Below are 13,630 nucleotides of genomic sequence, written 5' to 3' on the forward strand. Positions count from 1 at the left end.
ACCGCAGCCCTCGCCCGCTCACAGGGACTGGCCCCCGCAGCCCTGACCCGCTCACAGGGACTGGCCCCCGCAGCCCCGACCCGCTCACAGGCACTGGCCCCCGCAGCCCCGACCCGCTCACGGACACTGGCCCCCGCAGCCCCGACCCGCTCACAGGGACTGGCCCCCGCAGCCCTGACCCGCTCACAGGGACTGGCACCCACAGCCCTGACCCCCTGACAGCTATTTGCCACCGCAGCCCTCGCCCGCTCACAGGGACTGGCCCCCGCAGCCCCGACCCGCTCACAGGGACTGGCCCCCGCAGCCCCGACCCGCTCACAGACACTGGCCCCCGCAGCCCCGACCCGCTCACAGGGACTGGCCCCCGCAGCCCTGACCCGCTCACAGGGACTGGCCCCCGCAGCCCCGACCCGCTCACAGGGCCTGGCCCCCGCAGCCCCGACCCGCTCAGAGGGTCTGGCCCCCGCAGCCCCGACCCGCTCACAGGGACTGGCCCCCGCAGCCCTGACCCGCTCACAGGGACTGGCCCCCGCAGCCCTGACCCGCTCACAGGGCCTGGCCCCCGCAGCCCTGACCCGCTCAGAGGGTCTGGCCCCCGCTGCCCTGATCCGCTCACAGGGACTGGCCCCCGCAGCCCTGACCCGCTCACAGGGACTGTCCCCCGCAGCCCTGACCCGCTCACAGGGACTGGCCCCCGCAGCCCTGACCCGCTCACAGCTATTTGCCACCGCAGCCCTCACCCGCTCACAGGGACTGGCCCCCGCAGCCATGACCCGATCACAGGCTCTGTACCCCGCAGCCCTGTCCCGCTGACATGGACTGGCCCCCGCAGCCTTGACCCCCTGACAGCTATTTGCCACCGCAGCCCTCGCCCGCTCACAGGAACTGGCCCCCGCAGCCCTGACCCGCTCACAGGGACTGGCCCCCGCAGCCCTGACCCGCTCACAGGGACTGGCCCCCGCAGCCCTGACCCGCTCACAGGGACTGGCCCCCGCAACCCTGACCCACTGACAGGGACTGGCCCCCACAGCCCTGACCCGCTCACAGGGACTGGCCCCCGCAGCCCTGACCCGTTCACAGGGTCTGGCCCCCGCAGCCCTGACCCGCTCACAGGGACTTGCCCCCGCAGCCCTGACCCGCTCACAGAGACTGGCCCCTGCAGCCCTGACCCGCTCACAGGGACTGGCCCCCGCAGCCCTGACCCGCTCACAGGGACTGGCCCCCGCAGCCCTGACCCGCTCACTGGGACTGGCCCCCGCAGCCCTGACCCGCTCACAGGGACTGGCCCCCGCAGCCCTGACCCGCTCTCAGGGACTGGCCCCCGCAGCCCTGACCCGCTCACAGGGACTGGCCCCCGCAGCCCTCACCCGCTCAGAGGGTCTGGCCCCCGCAGCCCTGACCCGCTTCACAGGGACTGGCCCCCGCAGCCCTGACCGGCTCACAGGGCCTGGCCCCCGCAGCCCTGACCCGCTCACAGGGACTGGCCCCCGCAGCCCTGACCCGCTCACAGGGACTGGCCCCCGCAGCCCTGACCCGCTCACAGGGACTGGCCCCCGCAGCCCTGACCCGCTCACAGGGACTGGCCCCCGCAGCCCTGACCCGCTCACAGGGACTGGCCCCCGCAGCCCTGACCCGCTCACAGGGACTGGCCCCCGCAGCCCTGACCCGCTCACAGGGACTGGCCACCGCAGCCCTGTCCCGCTCACAGGGACTGGCACCCGCAGCCCTGACCCGCTCACAGGCACTGTCCCCTGCGGCCCTGTCCCGCTGACCTGGACTGGCCCCCGCAGCCCTGTCCCGCCACAGGGACTGGCCCCCGCAGCCCTGACCCGCTCACAGGGACTGGCCCCCGCAGCCCTGACCGGCTCACAGGGACTGGCCCCCGCAGCCCTGACCCGCTCACAGGGACTGGCCCCCACAGCCCTGACCCGCTCACATGGACTGGCCCCCGTAGCCCTGACCCGCTCACAGGGACTGGCCCCCGCAGCCCTGACCCGCTCAGAGGGTCTGGCCCCCGCAGCCCTGACCCCCTGACAGCTATTTGCCACCGCAGCCCTCGCCCGCTCACAGGGACTGGCCCCCGCAGCCCCGACCCGCTCACAGGGACTGGCCCCCGCAGCCCCGACCCGCTCACAGACACTGGCCCCCGCAGCCCCGACCCGCTCACAGACACTGGCCCCCGCAGCCCCGACCCGCTCACAGGGACTGGCCCCCGCAGCCCTGACCCGCTCACAGGGACTGGCACCCGCAGCCCTGACCCCCTGACAGCTATTTGCCACCGCAGCCCTCGCCCGCTCACAGGGATTGGCCCCCGCAGCCCTGACCCGCTCACAGGGACTGGCCCCCGCAGCCCCGACCCGCTCACAGGGACTGGCCCCCGCAGCCCCGACCCGCTCACAGACACTGGCCCCCCGCAGCCCCGACCCGCTCACAGGGACTGGCCCCCGCAGCCCTGACCCGCTCACAGGGACTGGCCCCCGCAGCCCCGACCCGCTCACAGGGCCTGGCCCCCGCAGCCCCGACCCGCACAGAGGGTCTGGCCCCCGCAGCCCCGACCCGCTCACAGGGACTGGCCCCCGCAGCCCTGACCCGCTCACAGGGACTGGCCCCCGCAGCCCTGATCCGCTCACAGGGCCTGGCCCCCGCAGCCCTGACCCGCTCAGAGGGTCTGGCCCCCGCAGCCCTGACCCGCTCACAGGGACTGGCCCCCGCAGCCCTGACCCGCTCACAGCTATTTGCCACCGCAGCCCTCACCCGCTCACAGGGACTGGCCCCCGCAGCCATGACCCGATCACAGGCTCTGTTCCCCGCAGCCCTGTCCCGCTGACATGGATTGGCCCCCGCAGCCCTGACCCCCTGACAGCTATTTGCCACCGCAGCCCTGGCCCGCTCACAGGGACTGGCCCCCGCAGCCCTGATCCGCTCACAGGGACTGGCCCCCGCAGCCCTGACCCGCTCACAGGGACTGGCCCCCGCAGCCCTGACCCGCTCACAGGGACTGGCCCCCGCAACCCTGACCCACGGACAGGGACTGGCCCCCGCAGCCCTGACCCGCTCACAGGGACTGGCCCCCGCAGCCCTGACCCGCTCACAGGGTCTGGCCCCCGCAGCCCTGACCCGCTCACAGGGACTTGCCCCCGCAGCCCTGACCCGCTCACAGGGACTGGCCCCCGCAGCCCTGACCCGCTCACAGGGACTGGCCCCCGCAGCCCTGACCCGCTCACAGGGACTGGCCCCCGCAGCCCTGACCCGCTCACTGGGACTGGCCCCCGCAGCCCTGACCCGCTCACAGGGACTGGCCCCCGCAGCCCTGACCCGCTCACAGGGACTGGCCCCCGCAGCCCTGACCCGCTCACAGGGACTGGCCCCCGCAGCCCTCACCCGCTCAGAGGGTCTGGCCCCCGCAGCCCTGACCCGCTCACAGGGACTGGCCCCCGCAGCCCTGACCCGCTCACAGGGACTGGCCCCCGCAGCCCTGACCCGCTCACATGGACTGGCCCCCGCAGCCCTGACCCGCTCACAGGGACTGGCCCCCGCATCCCTGACCCGCTCACAGGGACTGGCCCCCGCAGCCCTGACCCGCTCACAGGGACTGGCCCCCGCAGCCCTGTCCCGCTGACATGGACTGGCCCCTGCAGCCTTCTCCCGCTGACATGGACTGGCCACCGCAGCCCTGGCCCGCTCACAGGGACTGGCCCCCGCAGCCCTGGCCCGCTCACGGGGACTGGCCCCCGCAGCCCTGGCCCGCTCACAGGGACTGGCCCCCGCAGCCCTGGCCCGCTCACAGGGACTGGCCCCCGCGGCCCTGGCCCACTCACAGGGACTGGCCCCCGCGGCCCTGGCCCCCTGACAGCTATTTGCCACCGCAGCCCTCACCCGCTCACAGGGAATGGCCCCCGCAGCCCCCTCCCGCTGACAGCTATTTGCCCCCGCAGCCCTCGCCCGCTCACAGGGACTGTCCCCCGCAGCCCTGTCCCGCTGACAGCTATTTACCACCGCAGCCCTCACCCGCTCACAGGGAATGGCCCCCGCAGCCCCGTCCCGCTGACAGCTATTTGCCACCGCAGCCCTCGCCCGCTCACAGGGACAGGCCCCCGCAGCCCTCGCCCGCTCACAGGGACTGGCCCCTGCAGCCCTGTCCCGCTGACATGGACTGGCCACCGCAGCCCTGTCCCGCTGACAGGGACTGGCCCCCGCAGCCCTGGCCCCCTGACAGATATTTGCCACCGCAGCCCTCACCCTCTCACAGGGAATGGCCCCCGCTGCCCCGTCCCGCTGACAGCTATTTGCCACCGCAGCCCTCGCCCGCTCACAGGGACTGGCCCCCGCAGCCCCGTCCCGCTGACAGCTATTTGCCACCGCAGCCCTCGCCCGCTCACAGGGACTGGCCCCCGCAGCCCTTTCCCGTTCACAGGGACTTGCCCCCTGCAGCCCTGACGTGCTCTCAGCGACTTTGCCCCCGCAGCCCTGACGTGCTCACAGGGACTTTGCCCCCTGCAGCCCTGACGTGCTCACAGCGACTTTGCCCCCTGCAGCCCTGACGTGCTCACAGCGACTTTGCCCCCGCAGCCCTGAGATGCTCACAGGGACTGGCCCCCGCACTCCTGACCCGCTAACAGCGACTTGCCCCCGCTGTCTCGACCCGCTCACAGCGACTTGCCTCCTCTGTCCTGACCTGGTCACAGCGACTGGCCCCTGCAGTCCTGACCCACTCTCTACCACCCCACCCTCCTCCTCCTCCCCACCCACCCTCCTCCTTCTCCCCCCCGACACTCTTCCTCCATCCCCCCCTACACTCCTCTTCCTTCCCCCCCCAACACCCACTTCCTTCCACCCCCGCACCCTTCTCCTCCTTCCACCCCCCCACTCTCCTCCTCCTTCTACCCCCCCACTCTCCTCCTCCTTCCACCCCCCCACTCTCCCCCTCCTTCCACCCCCCTCCCTCTTTCTCCTTCCACCCCCTATCCTCACCCTCCTTCCACCCCCCCGCCCTCCTCTTCCTTCCACCCCCCAACCTCCTCTTCCTTTCCCCACCACCCTCCTCCACAACCTCCTTTGCCCCCACCCTCCCCCAACCCCCCTCGTTTCTCCCCCCAATCCTCCTCCTTTCTCCCCCCAAACCCCCTCCTTTCCCCCCCAACCCCCCTTTCCCCGACCACCCTCCTCCTCCCCCCCACCCTCCTCCTCCTTCCACCCCCTACCCTCATCCTCCTTCCACCCCCTACCCTCCTCCTCCTTCCACCCCCTACCCCCCTCCTCCTTCCACCCCCTACCCTCCTCCTTCTCCTCCCCTCCCTCCTCCTCCTCCCCACCCTCCTCCTCCCCACCCTCCTCCTCCTCCTTTCCTCCAACCCTCCTCCTTCCCCCCACCACCCTCCTCATTCCCCCCCCACCCTCCTCCTCCTCCTTTCCCCCCAACCCTCCTCCTTCCCCCTACCACCCTCCTCCTTCCACCCCCTACCCTCCTCCTCATTCCCCCCCCTACCCTCCTCCTCATTCCCCCCCCACCCTCCTTCTCCCCCAACCCTCCTCTTGCTCCTCCTTTGTTATCACGGAGTAGGAGGAGGGTGGGGTGGAAGGAGGAGGAGTGGGCTGGGTGGCAATGGAGGAGTTGAGGAGGAGGAGGAGAGATCAGGGGAACTGCAGACGCTGGACAATCCACGTGAACAAAGTGTGGAGCTGGATGAACACAGCAGGCCAAGCAGCATCTCAGGAGCAAAAAGCTGACGTTTCGGGCCCAGACCCTTCATCGGAGATGGGGATGGGGAGAGGGAACTGGAATAAATAGGGAGAGAGGGAGAGGCGGACCGAAGGAGGAGAGAAAACAAGATGGGTAGAGAGGAGAGTATAGGTGAGGTTGGGAGAGGATAGGTCAGTCCAGGGAAGATGGATAGGTCAAGGAGGCAGGATGAGGTCGAGGTAGGAAATGGAGGTGTGGCTTGAGGTGGGACAGAGGGATGGGTGAGAGGAAGAAGAGATGCAGTGGCGGGAGGGGACGAGCTGAGCTGGTTTTGGGATGCAGTGTGGGGAGGGGATGAGCTGAGCTGGTTTTGGGATCCAGTGGGGGAAGGGGAGATTTTGAAGCTTGTTTTCTCTCCATCTTGGGTCCGCCTCCCCCTCTCGCCCTATTTATTCCAGTTCCCCCACCCCATCCCCGTCTGTGATACAGGGTCTGGGCCCGAAACGTCAGCTTTTCTGCTCCTGAGATGCTGCTTGGCCTGTTGTGTTCATCCAGCTCCACACTTTGTGAAGATAATAAAATGAGAGGCTGGATGAACACAGCAGGCCAAGCAGCATCTCAGGAGCACAAAAGCTGACGTTTCGGGCCTGGACCCTTCATCAGAGAGGGGGATGGGGGGAGGGAACTGGAATAAATAGGGAGAGAGGGGGAGGCGGACCGAAGATGGAGAGTAAAGAAGATAGGTGGAGAGAGTGTAGGTGGGGAGGTAGGGAGGGGACAGGTCAGTCCAGGGAAGACGGACAGGTCAAGGAGGTGGGATGAGGTTAGTAGGTAGCTGGGGGTGCGGCTTGGGGTGGGAGGAAGGGATGGGTGAGAGGAAGAACCGGTTCGGGAGGCAGAGACAGGTTGGACTGGTTTTGGGATGCAGTGGGTGGGGGGGAAGAGTTGGGCTGGTTGTGTGGTGCAGTGGGGGGAGGGGATGAACTGGGCTGGTTTAGGGATGCAGTAGGGGAAGGGGAGATTTTGAAACTGGTGAAGTCCACATTGATACCATATGGCTGCAGGGTTCCCAGGCGGAATATGAGTTGCTGTTCCTGCAACCTTCGGGTGGCATCATTGTGGCAGTGCAGGAGGCCCATGATGGACATGTCATCAAGAGAATGGGAGGGGGAGTGGAAATGGTTTGCGACTGGGAGGTGCAGTTGTTTGTTGCGAACTGAGCGGAGGTGTTCTGCAAAGCGGTCCCCAAGCCTCCGCTTGGTTTCCCCAATGTAGAGGAAGCCGCACCGGGTACAGTGGATGCAGTATACCACATTGGCAGATGTGCAGGTGAACCTATATCACAAACCATATCACAAACAGCAGAAATCACATCGATGCGGAACACCACTCGTCACTGAACTGCAGCCAGAAAAACAGCTTTCCACCACTGAGACGGCAAGAACTGCAGATGCTGGAATCAGAGTTAACCAAGTGTGGAGCTGGAGGAACGCAGCAGGTCAGGCAGCATCAGAGGAACAGGAAAGCTGACATTGTTGATGCTGCCTGGCCTGCTGTGTTCCTCCAGCCCTATACTGTGTTCTCTTTGTTCGCCTTCCACCGCTACCATCTGCCTTACATGGGCAGGCCAAGTCACCACGGATCTCATGGATCTTAATCTTCTGGATGAGCATACCATGAGGGACCTTATTGAAAACGTTCGTAAAATCCATGTATATGTTATCAACTGTTCTACCCGAATTGATCACCCTTGTCACCTCCTTGAAAACTTCAACTGACTTGGTAAGACATAACCTGCCTCGCATCATACCATGCTGGCTGTCCCTTATTAGCCCATACTTTTGAGACATGAGACACTCACCAGTCTGTAGTTTCCTGGAAAGTCCCTGTTTTCCTGCTTGAACAGAGGAATGACTTTATCCACTCACCAGTCTCCGCAACCCCTCCAGTGCCTGGCAAGGATATCAGATCCTGTTGAAAGTGGTGTGTTGATGCATTTGTGTCATGATTGTGTTTTGTTTCAGCCCTAACATTGAAAGCAGTGTAAGAATGTCTTTGTGCAGCAGGCGAGGTGTGATGAGACTGAGCCTTCATACAATTGCAAGATGTTGAAAATTTGCCATTATTTATGAAAACAGTGATAAATTTCCATGATCAACATTTCTGTTACACTGCAATGATTATCCCGTGGCATGTAAAATGAGAAAGATACGATAAAATGAGACTGGGTCATATGCAGGGAGAATGTTTGCCTTTCATGTCTATAGAAGTAGTGAAATATTTCCATGAATCTAAAAGTCACTTTTCCGTTCATTGAAGGACACAATCATCGCCTTGGAAGCTTCATCACGATACTACTTTGCATTTCTGAAGAGGGAAGAAGAAATCAACATGCAAATTCAATTCCATGGTTTTGGAAGTCCCATTGAGAACACGATTCATTTGCGCCGGCATAATGCTCTGACCGAGAAAGAATTGAAGGTGAGTTTGTAGTTTAGAAGATCGCAGCAATTTATGCATCAACTTCTTCATCGATAATGTTCCATTGCTTTAAAACTGCATTTTCCACTCTGCGAGATAATAACTGTTAGAACAAGCAACAGCATCGGTAGATGGTCTATGGGGGATGCAATGTTACAAAACCCAATCCATTCAACAACATATTTCAGATATGTCAACAAATTAAATATTCCAGCACAGGATAAAACAAGGAAGATGAGAGTGAGGAGGCAATAGCTCTGATGACAAAAGAACAGAAATTTACCTTTATCCATTCGAGCAAAAAAGCAGGCACGCAAATAAATAATCATCTAACAATGCACGTGTGCAACGGAGGCTACAGAGGGACTAAAAATGCCGAATTGTTGTCATGCGTATTGCTGAAAGGATGATTGAAACAGAATCTGTGGTAAATTTGAAGAAATACAGATGATGCATCTCAGGATGTTGGAGGAAGAACATTTATGGACTGAGGCAAATTGTATTTCCCTTTTCAGGAGTTATTAGGTTCATAATGAATTGAAACACTTCCTTCTGTGCTGAAAGCTTTAGTTTAGTTGCAGCTGGATGACAATTTCTGTTCCTGGTAGTATTTAGCAAACTGTTAAAAGTGAATGTCACTGCACAGAATTCCAAACATGACTCCAATCAGTCGAGAAAATATCCAAGGGGTGTGATGAGTTGTATCCTCTCATGTTGAACAGCGCAGCTTCAGATACAATGGAGGCACTGATGATAATGTTCCAAGAATCCTTAGATTGTGGAAAATTCTCAGAGGATTGAAAGATGGTGAACATAACACCATTATTACAAAGATACTTTGACAAAATAGTAAGCAAGTATTGCCAATTTAGGTCAACCTGGGTAGATGTTCATGCCGGCAATGAAAGATGAAATAACAGGGTACTGAGTGTGCTATAACATCCGACAGAGTGAACATCCTTTCATAACGGGGAAATAATACTTGACAAACTTGCTACAGTGCTTTGAGAAGGAAACAAACATTACTGATGAAGGACCACCAGTTGATGTCGTACATTGAGATTTCAACAAAGCATTTGATAAGGTACAGCTCGTAAGGTGTCTCGAAGGAAAAGAGCCCGTGTGTTCAAGGGTAGTATGTTCGGATGGACAGAGGACTGCATCGTTAATAGAAGTAGAGTTGTAGCAGCAAGATGGTAACTTACAAGTCATGTACGGCCACAGAGCGAATGCTGCGGAGGCCGTACACCTCATGTTGACTGGGTTGATTTCGGAAATGGCGTAGGGGATTGCTATGCTTAGGAAAGTTGGGCAGGCAGGGACTACGTTCATTGGCGTTTATAAGATTGAAAACAATCTTATTTTTTCAACATGTAAGATTCTTAAGAGGCTTGATAGTGTATATCCGTAGAGATTACTCCCATTTGTGAAAGATTTTATGACCAGAGGCCACATTTTCAAATTGGTTGCCCATTAATTCAGGGAAGAATTACTTCTTTCAGGTTGCAGCAATTTATTGAACACTTTAGCCAAGAAGGTTTTAGAGGTAATGCCATTAATCATATGCTAGGCTGTAACGGCCAGGTTAATTTTTAAATCAAGAAACAATGATAATGAGAAAAGGGTCTAGGCCTGAAACGTCAGCTTTTGTGCTCCTGAGATGCTGCTTGGCCTGCTGTGTTCATCCAGCTTCACACTTTGTTATCTTGGATTCTCCAGCATCTGCAGTTCCCATTATCAGTGATAATGAGAAAAGGGTAGTCTTTACAGTGGAAGATACTTCAAGGATCCCCTTATTACTAAAGAAAACAGGGAGGAATTAAACACATCACTACCACACCTTCACTACCATGAGAGAAGTAGCAGTCGACAATCTCATGGAGTGAAAGCAGATTAGACTCTTTGCCGTGATGGTTTACTTTCTAAGATTCTAAACAATGAGCTTCAGAGTCGGTGTATGCATTGATTGTAATTTCCCAAAAAGGTTTAGATTCCAGAGAAGCATCTGAGGGCTGGAAAACTGCCGATGTGACATCCCTGTTTAAAAAGGAGAGAGGCAAAAAGAAGATAACTACAACCGAACCAGCCTAACATCTATTGTTGGAAATATGTGGCAATCAACTATGAAGAAAATAGTAGCAGAACATTTGGAAAATCAGAATCTAATCAAACAGAATCACCATAGCCTGATGAAAGAGAAATTATGTCTGGCTAATTTGTTTGGGTTTTTGGAGGAAGTTTTGGGAGGAGAATTAATAGAGGAAAACCAGTAAATGTGTTGTGTTTGGACTTGGAGAAAGCATTGAGAATGTACTCAAAAGTAATAAGCTAAGAGCTGAGGTTTTGAAGGTAGTATATTGCTATGGATCAGTATGCTTTGCACGTTCTGGAAGGAGAGATGACATCTCGAGTGAAATGCACCAAGTGAATATATATTTTGGGGAACTTGGTGGCAATGCGGTAAGTCAGTGCAGAGGGTAAGAGGTGCCATTTGCTTGCTTTTTTTGCCTGATAGTTGGTAAGCATTTTTTTTGAGACAGGGTGAATTGAAGCCAGAATCAGGGACCGAGAGGGTGAACCAGTTTCATTGGTTGGTGATCGCTCCTGGTTTAAGAATCTATTATCGGTAGCTTTCAGATTGCAAGTAAATCGGAGAAATATTTACAGGCTACAAACTAAAAGACCAGAATGTTTTCAAATCAAATTAAGATCGAAGTAATTGAAATGGAGATGCCAGGCCAGATGATGATTTGTACCTACATGACGGGCGAGTGGTCAGGCCCCATACTCCAGCTTAGGGTTGATGAACTGGAATGTCAGTTTTTACCAATCAACAAATCATGTGGGGGACAGTTACTGGGGAATGCTGTGCTTCAGGAGGCAGTCACACACCTTAGATTAACTCGCTGAAACTTGGTCAGTGGCCAATGACAAAGAACAGGGCAGGTGGAAGGATTCAGGACGTAGTGCAGAAGGAACCTTGGCCTTTGATCTTATCTAACAGGTTTGAGATTCTTTCTTCGTGTGTGGATGAGAGTGCAGGGTACAGGGAAGATGAGTAAACTGACTGTAGCACTGTGGTACAGGGGGACATTGAAGCGGGAATAAAAAGTGACATCTAGTTATAATCAGAGGTAGTATAGTTAGGGGAATGAACACTGTTCGTTGTGACCAGGATCGAGAGTCTCGAAAGCAGTGTTGCCTGCCTGGTGCCCAGGCTCAGGATATTCCATCTCGGCTACAAAGGAACTTGAAGTGGGAGGAGTAGAAATCCAGCTATCATGGTCCACACAGGTACCATTGATATGGAAGAAAGAGGAAAGAGGTTCTCCTGAGGGATTATGAGCACCGAGGTGCTGAGGTGAGAAAGCAGAACCAGAATGGTAATAATCTCTGGATTATTATCTGAGCAATTTGGCACGGTGTGAACATAATTATAGATGTACATTGTTCAAATGGTGGCATGGCAGAAATGTGTTTGAATTCATGGGACATTGGCATCGGTATGGGGAAGGAGGGAGTTGTTCTGGTGTTCTCGGCTCGACGAGAATCATATTGGGATAAGTCTCCTGGCAAAATACAGACCTCGGCCTGGGGCTAGGGCGTTAAAATAAAAAGTGTGGAGTGGGTGAGCTCAGTTGCATGGAAAATTGTGGAAAAAGTTAGAAGCTGGTAAGTGCTCAGCAAAGTTTCCAGAGCAAGTAATAGGACAAAAAGTATGGAAATGGTCAGGAGTCTCACTTCAGCTGCAGCAGATAAGAAGGGTGGCTGTAAATGCCAGACTGAAGATCTTGTATTGAATTGCAGGGAGTGTATGAAACAAAGTGAATGAGTTTGTGGTGCAGATTGAAATTGACAGATACATCACTCTGGGTATCACAGAGAGGTGGTTGTTAGGGGATAAGTGTTGGGAACGAAATAGCCAATGATTCATGTCCGATAGAAAGAACAGGCAAATGGACAGAGATAACAAAGTGTGGAGCTGGATGAGCACAGCAGGCCAAGCAGCATCTCAGGAGCGTAAAAGCTGACGTTTTGTGCTGAGACCCTTCTACTTCTGTGTGTTCATCCTGCTGTGTTCATCCAGATCCACACTTTGTTATCTTGGATTCTGAAGCATCTGCAGTTCCTATTATCTCCGATACAAATGGACAGAGATGCCAGGGTTGGCTTGTCAGTAAGAAATGAGGTCGTGCTGAAGGAACCACAGCTCTTGTGCTTGTTTATTAATGACTTGGAGGAAAGAGGTGCATGTGCTGTGGCGAAAATTGTTGATGACTGAAAAAATATTTAGAAAGACAAGGCATGGCCCAGAAACAGAGATTTACCAGGATGTTACTTGGATCAGCATGTATTAGCTATAAGCAGGGTTTGGTGGAAATGCTGTGTCATGATACATGTAATGAGATCAACCATGATCTCACCGAATGATGGAGGAATATTCAATGGGCCAAATGACTTTTTTTGTGAGTCTTCTTGTTTGACAATGCATTCATGAAGGTGTTTTTTTTTCTCTCTTGGATAAGATGTGAAAATGAAATGTATACGAGATAATGGGAACTGCAGATGCTGGAGAATCCAAGACAACAAAATGTGAGGCTGGATGAACACAGCAGGCCAAGCAGCATCTCAGGAGCACAAAAGTGCTCCTGAGATGCTGCTTGGCCTGCTGTGTTCATCCAGCCTCACATTTTGTTGTCATGAAATGTATACACTTCCTTTTCATCTGGGAATAAATAATTGTTCTGAACGATTTCCATTGACTAATAGCAATCTGACAAGCTTCGCAATGTAAAGAGATTTTTAGCTTCTTTTTAATTGTAAAGGTATTCTTTGGAATTAATTTGGCATATATTATTTGCATCTCAGGAAGTATGTTCATCACTGCATCTCAAAAAGTGCTCTGTTGTATGACAGCAGCTTTTTAAAGCTCACTTCAATGGTTGTGATTTTGAGTTGCCATAACACACATTAAATTACACTGTTGGCCAATCTGTCCATGATTATTTGATTATGTTATGCTTCAAACAGACAAGGAAATATTGGTGATGCAATGAAGTGTTTGACTCTCAAATATAATTGCTGTTATAGTTTCCACTTGGAAGAAAGATTCACATCAAATTGACTGGTCAAGGAAATGGGACACTGACTGTGAGTACTTTGAATGTTCGAGTTATTCCTAAAATGAAAGTTATGACCTTGATGATTTCTCTTTCATGCAGATATGAAGAGACTCTTTTAAAATATCCTCTAGGTTAGTGGTTCAGGCATAAAAGTGCAATATGTATATTTATGTATATACATGTACATGCGTCATCTGAAAAGATAATGAGTATAAATCACTTGTGACAAGGTGAGAATGAGTTATCCAGATAGTAAGAACTGCCAATGTTGGTGTCTGAGATAACACATTGTGGAGCTGGAGGAACACAGCAGGGCAGGCAGCATCAGAGGCTCAAGAAAGTTGGG

This window comes from Stegostoma tigrinum, unplaced genomic scaffold (genome assembly GCF_030684315.1).
Source record: "Stegostoma tigrinum isolate sSteTig4 unplaced genomic scaffold, sSteTig4.hap1 scaffold_83, whole genome shotgun sequence".
NCBI lineage: Eukaryota > Metazoa > Chordata > Chondrichthyes > Orectolobiformes > Stegostomatidae > Stegostoma > Stegostoma tigrinum.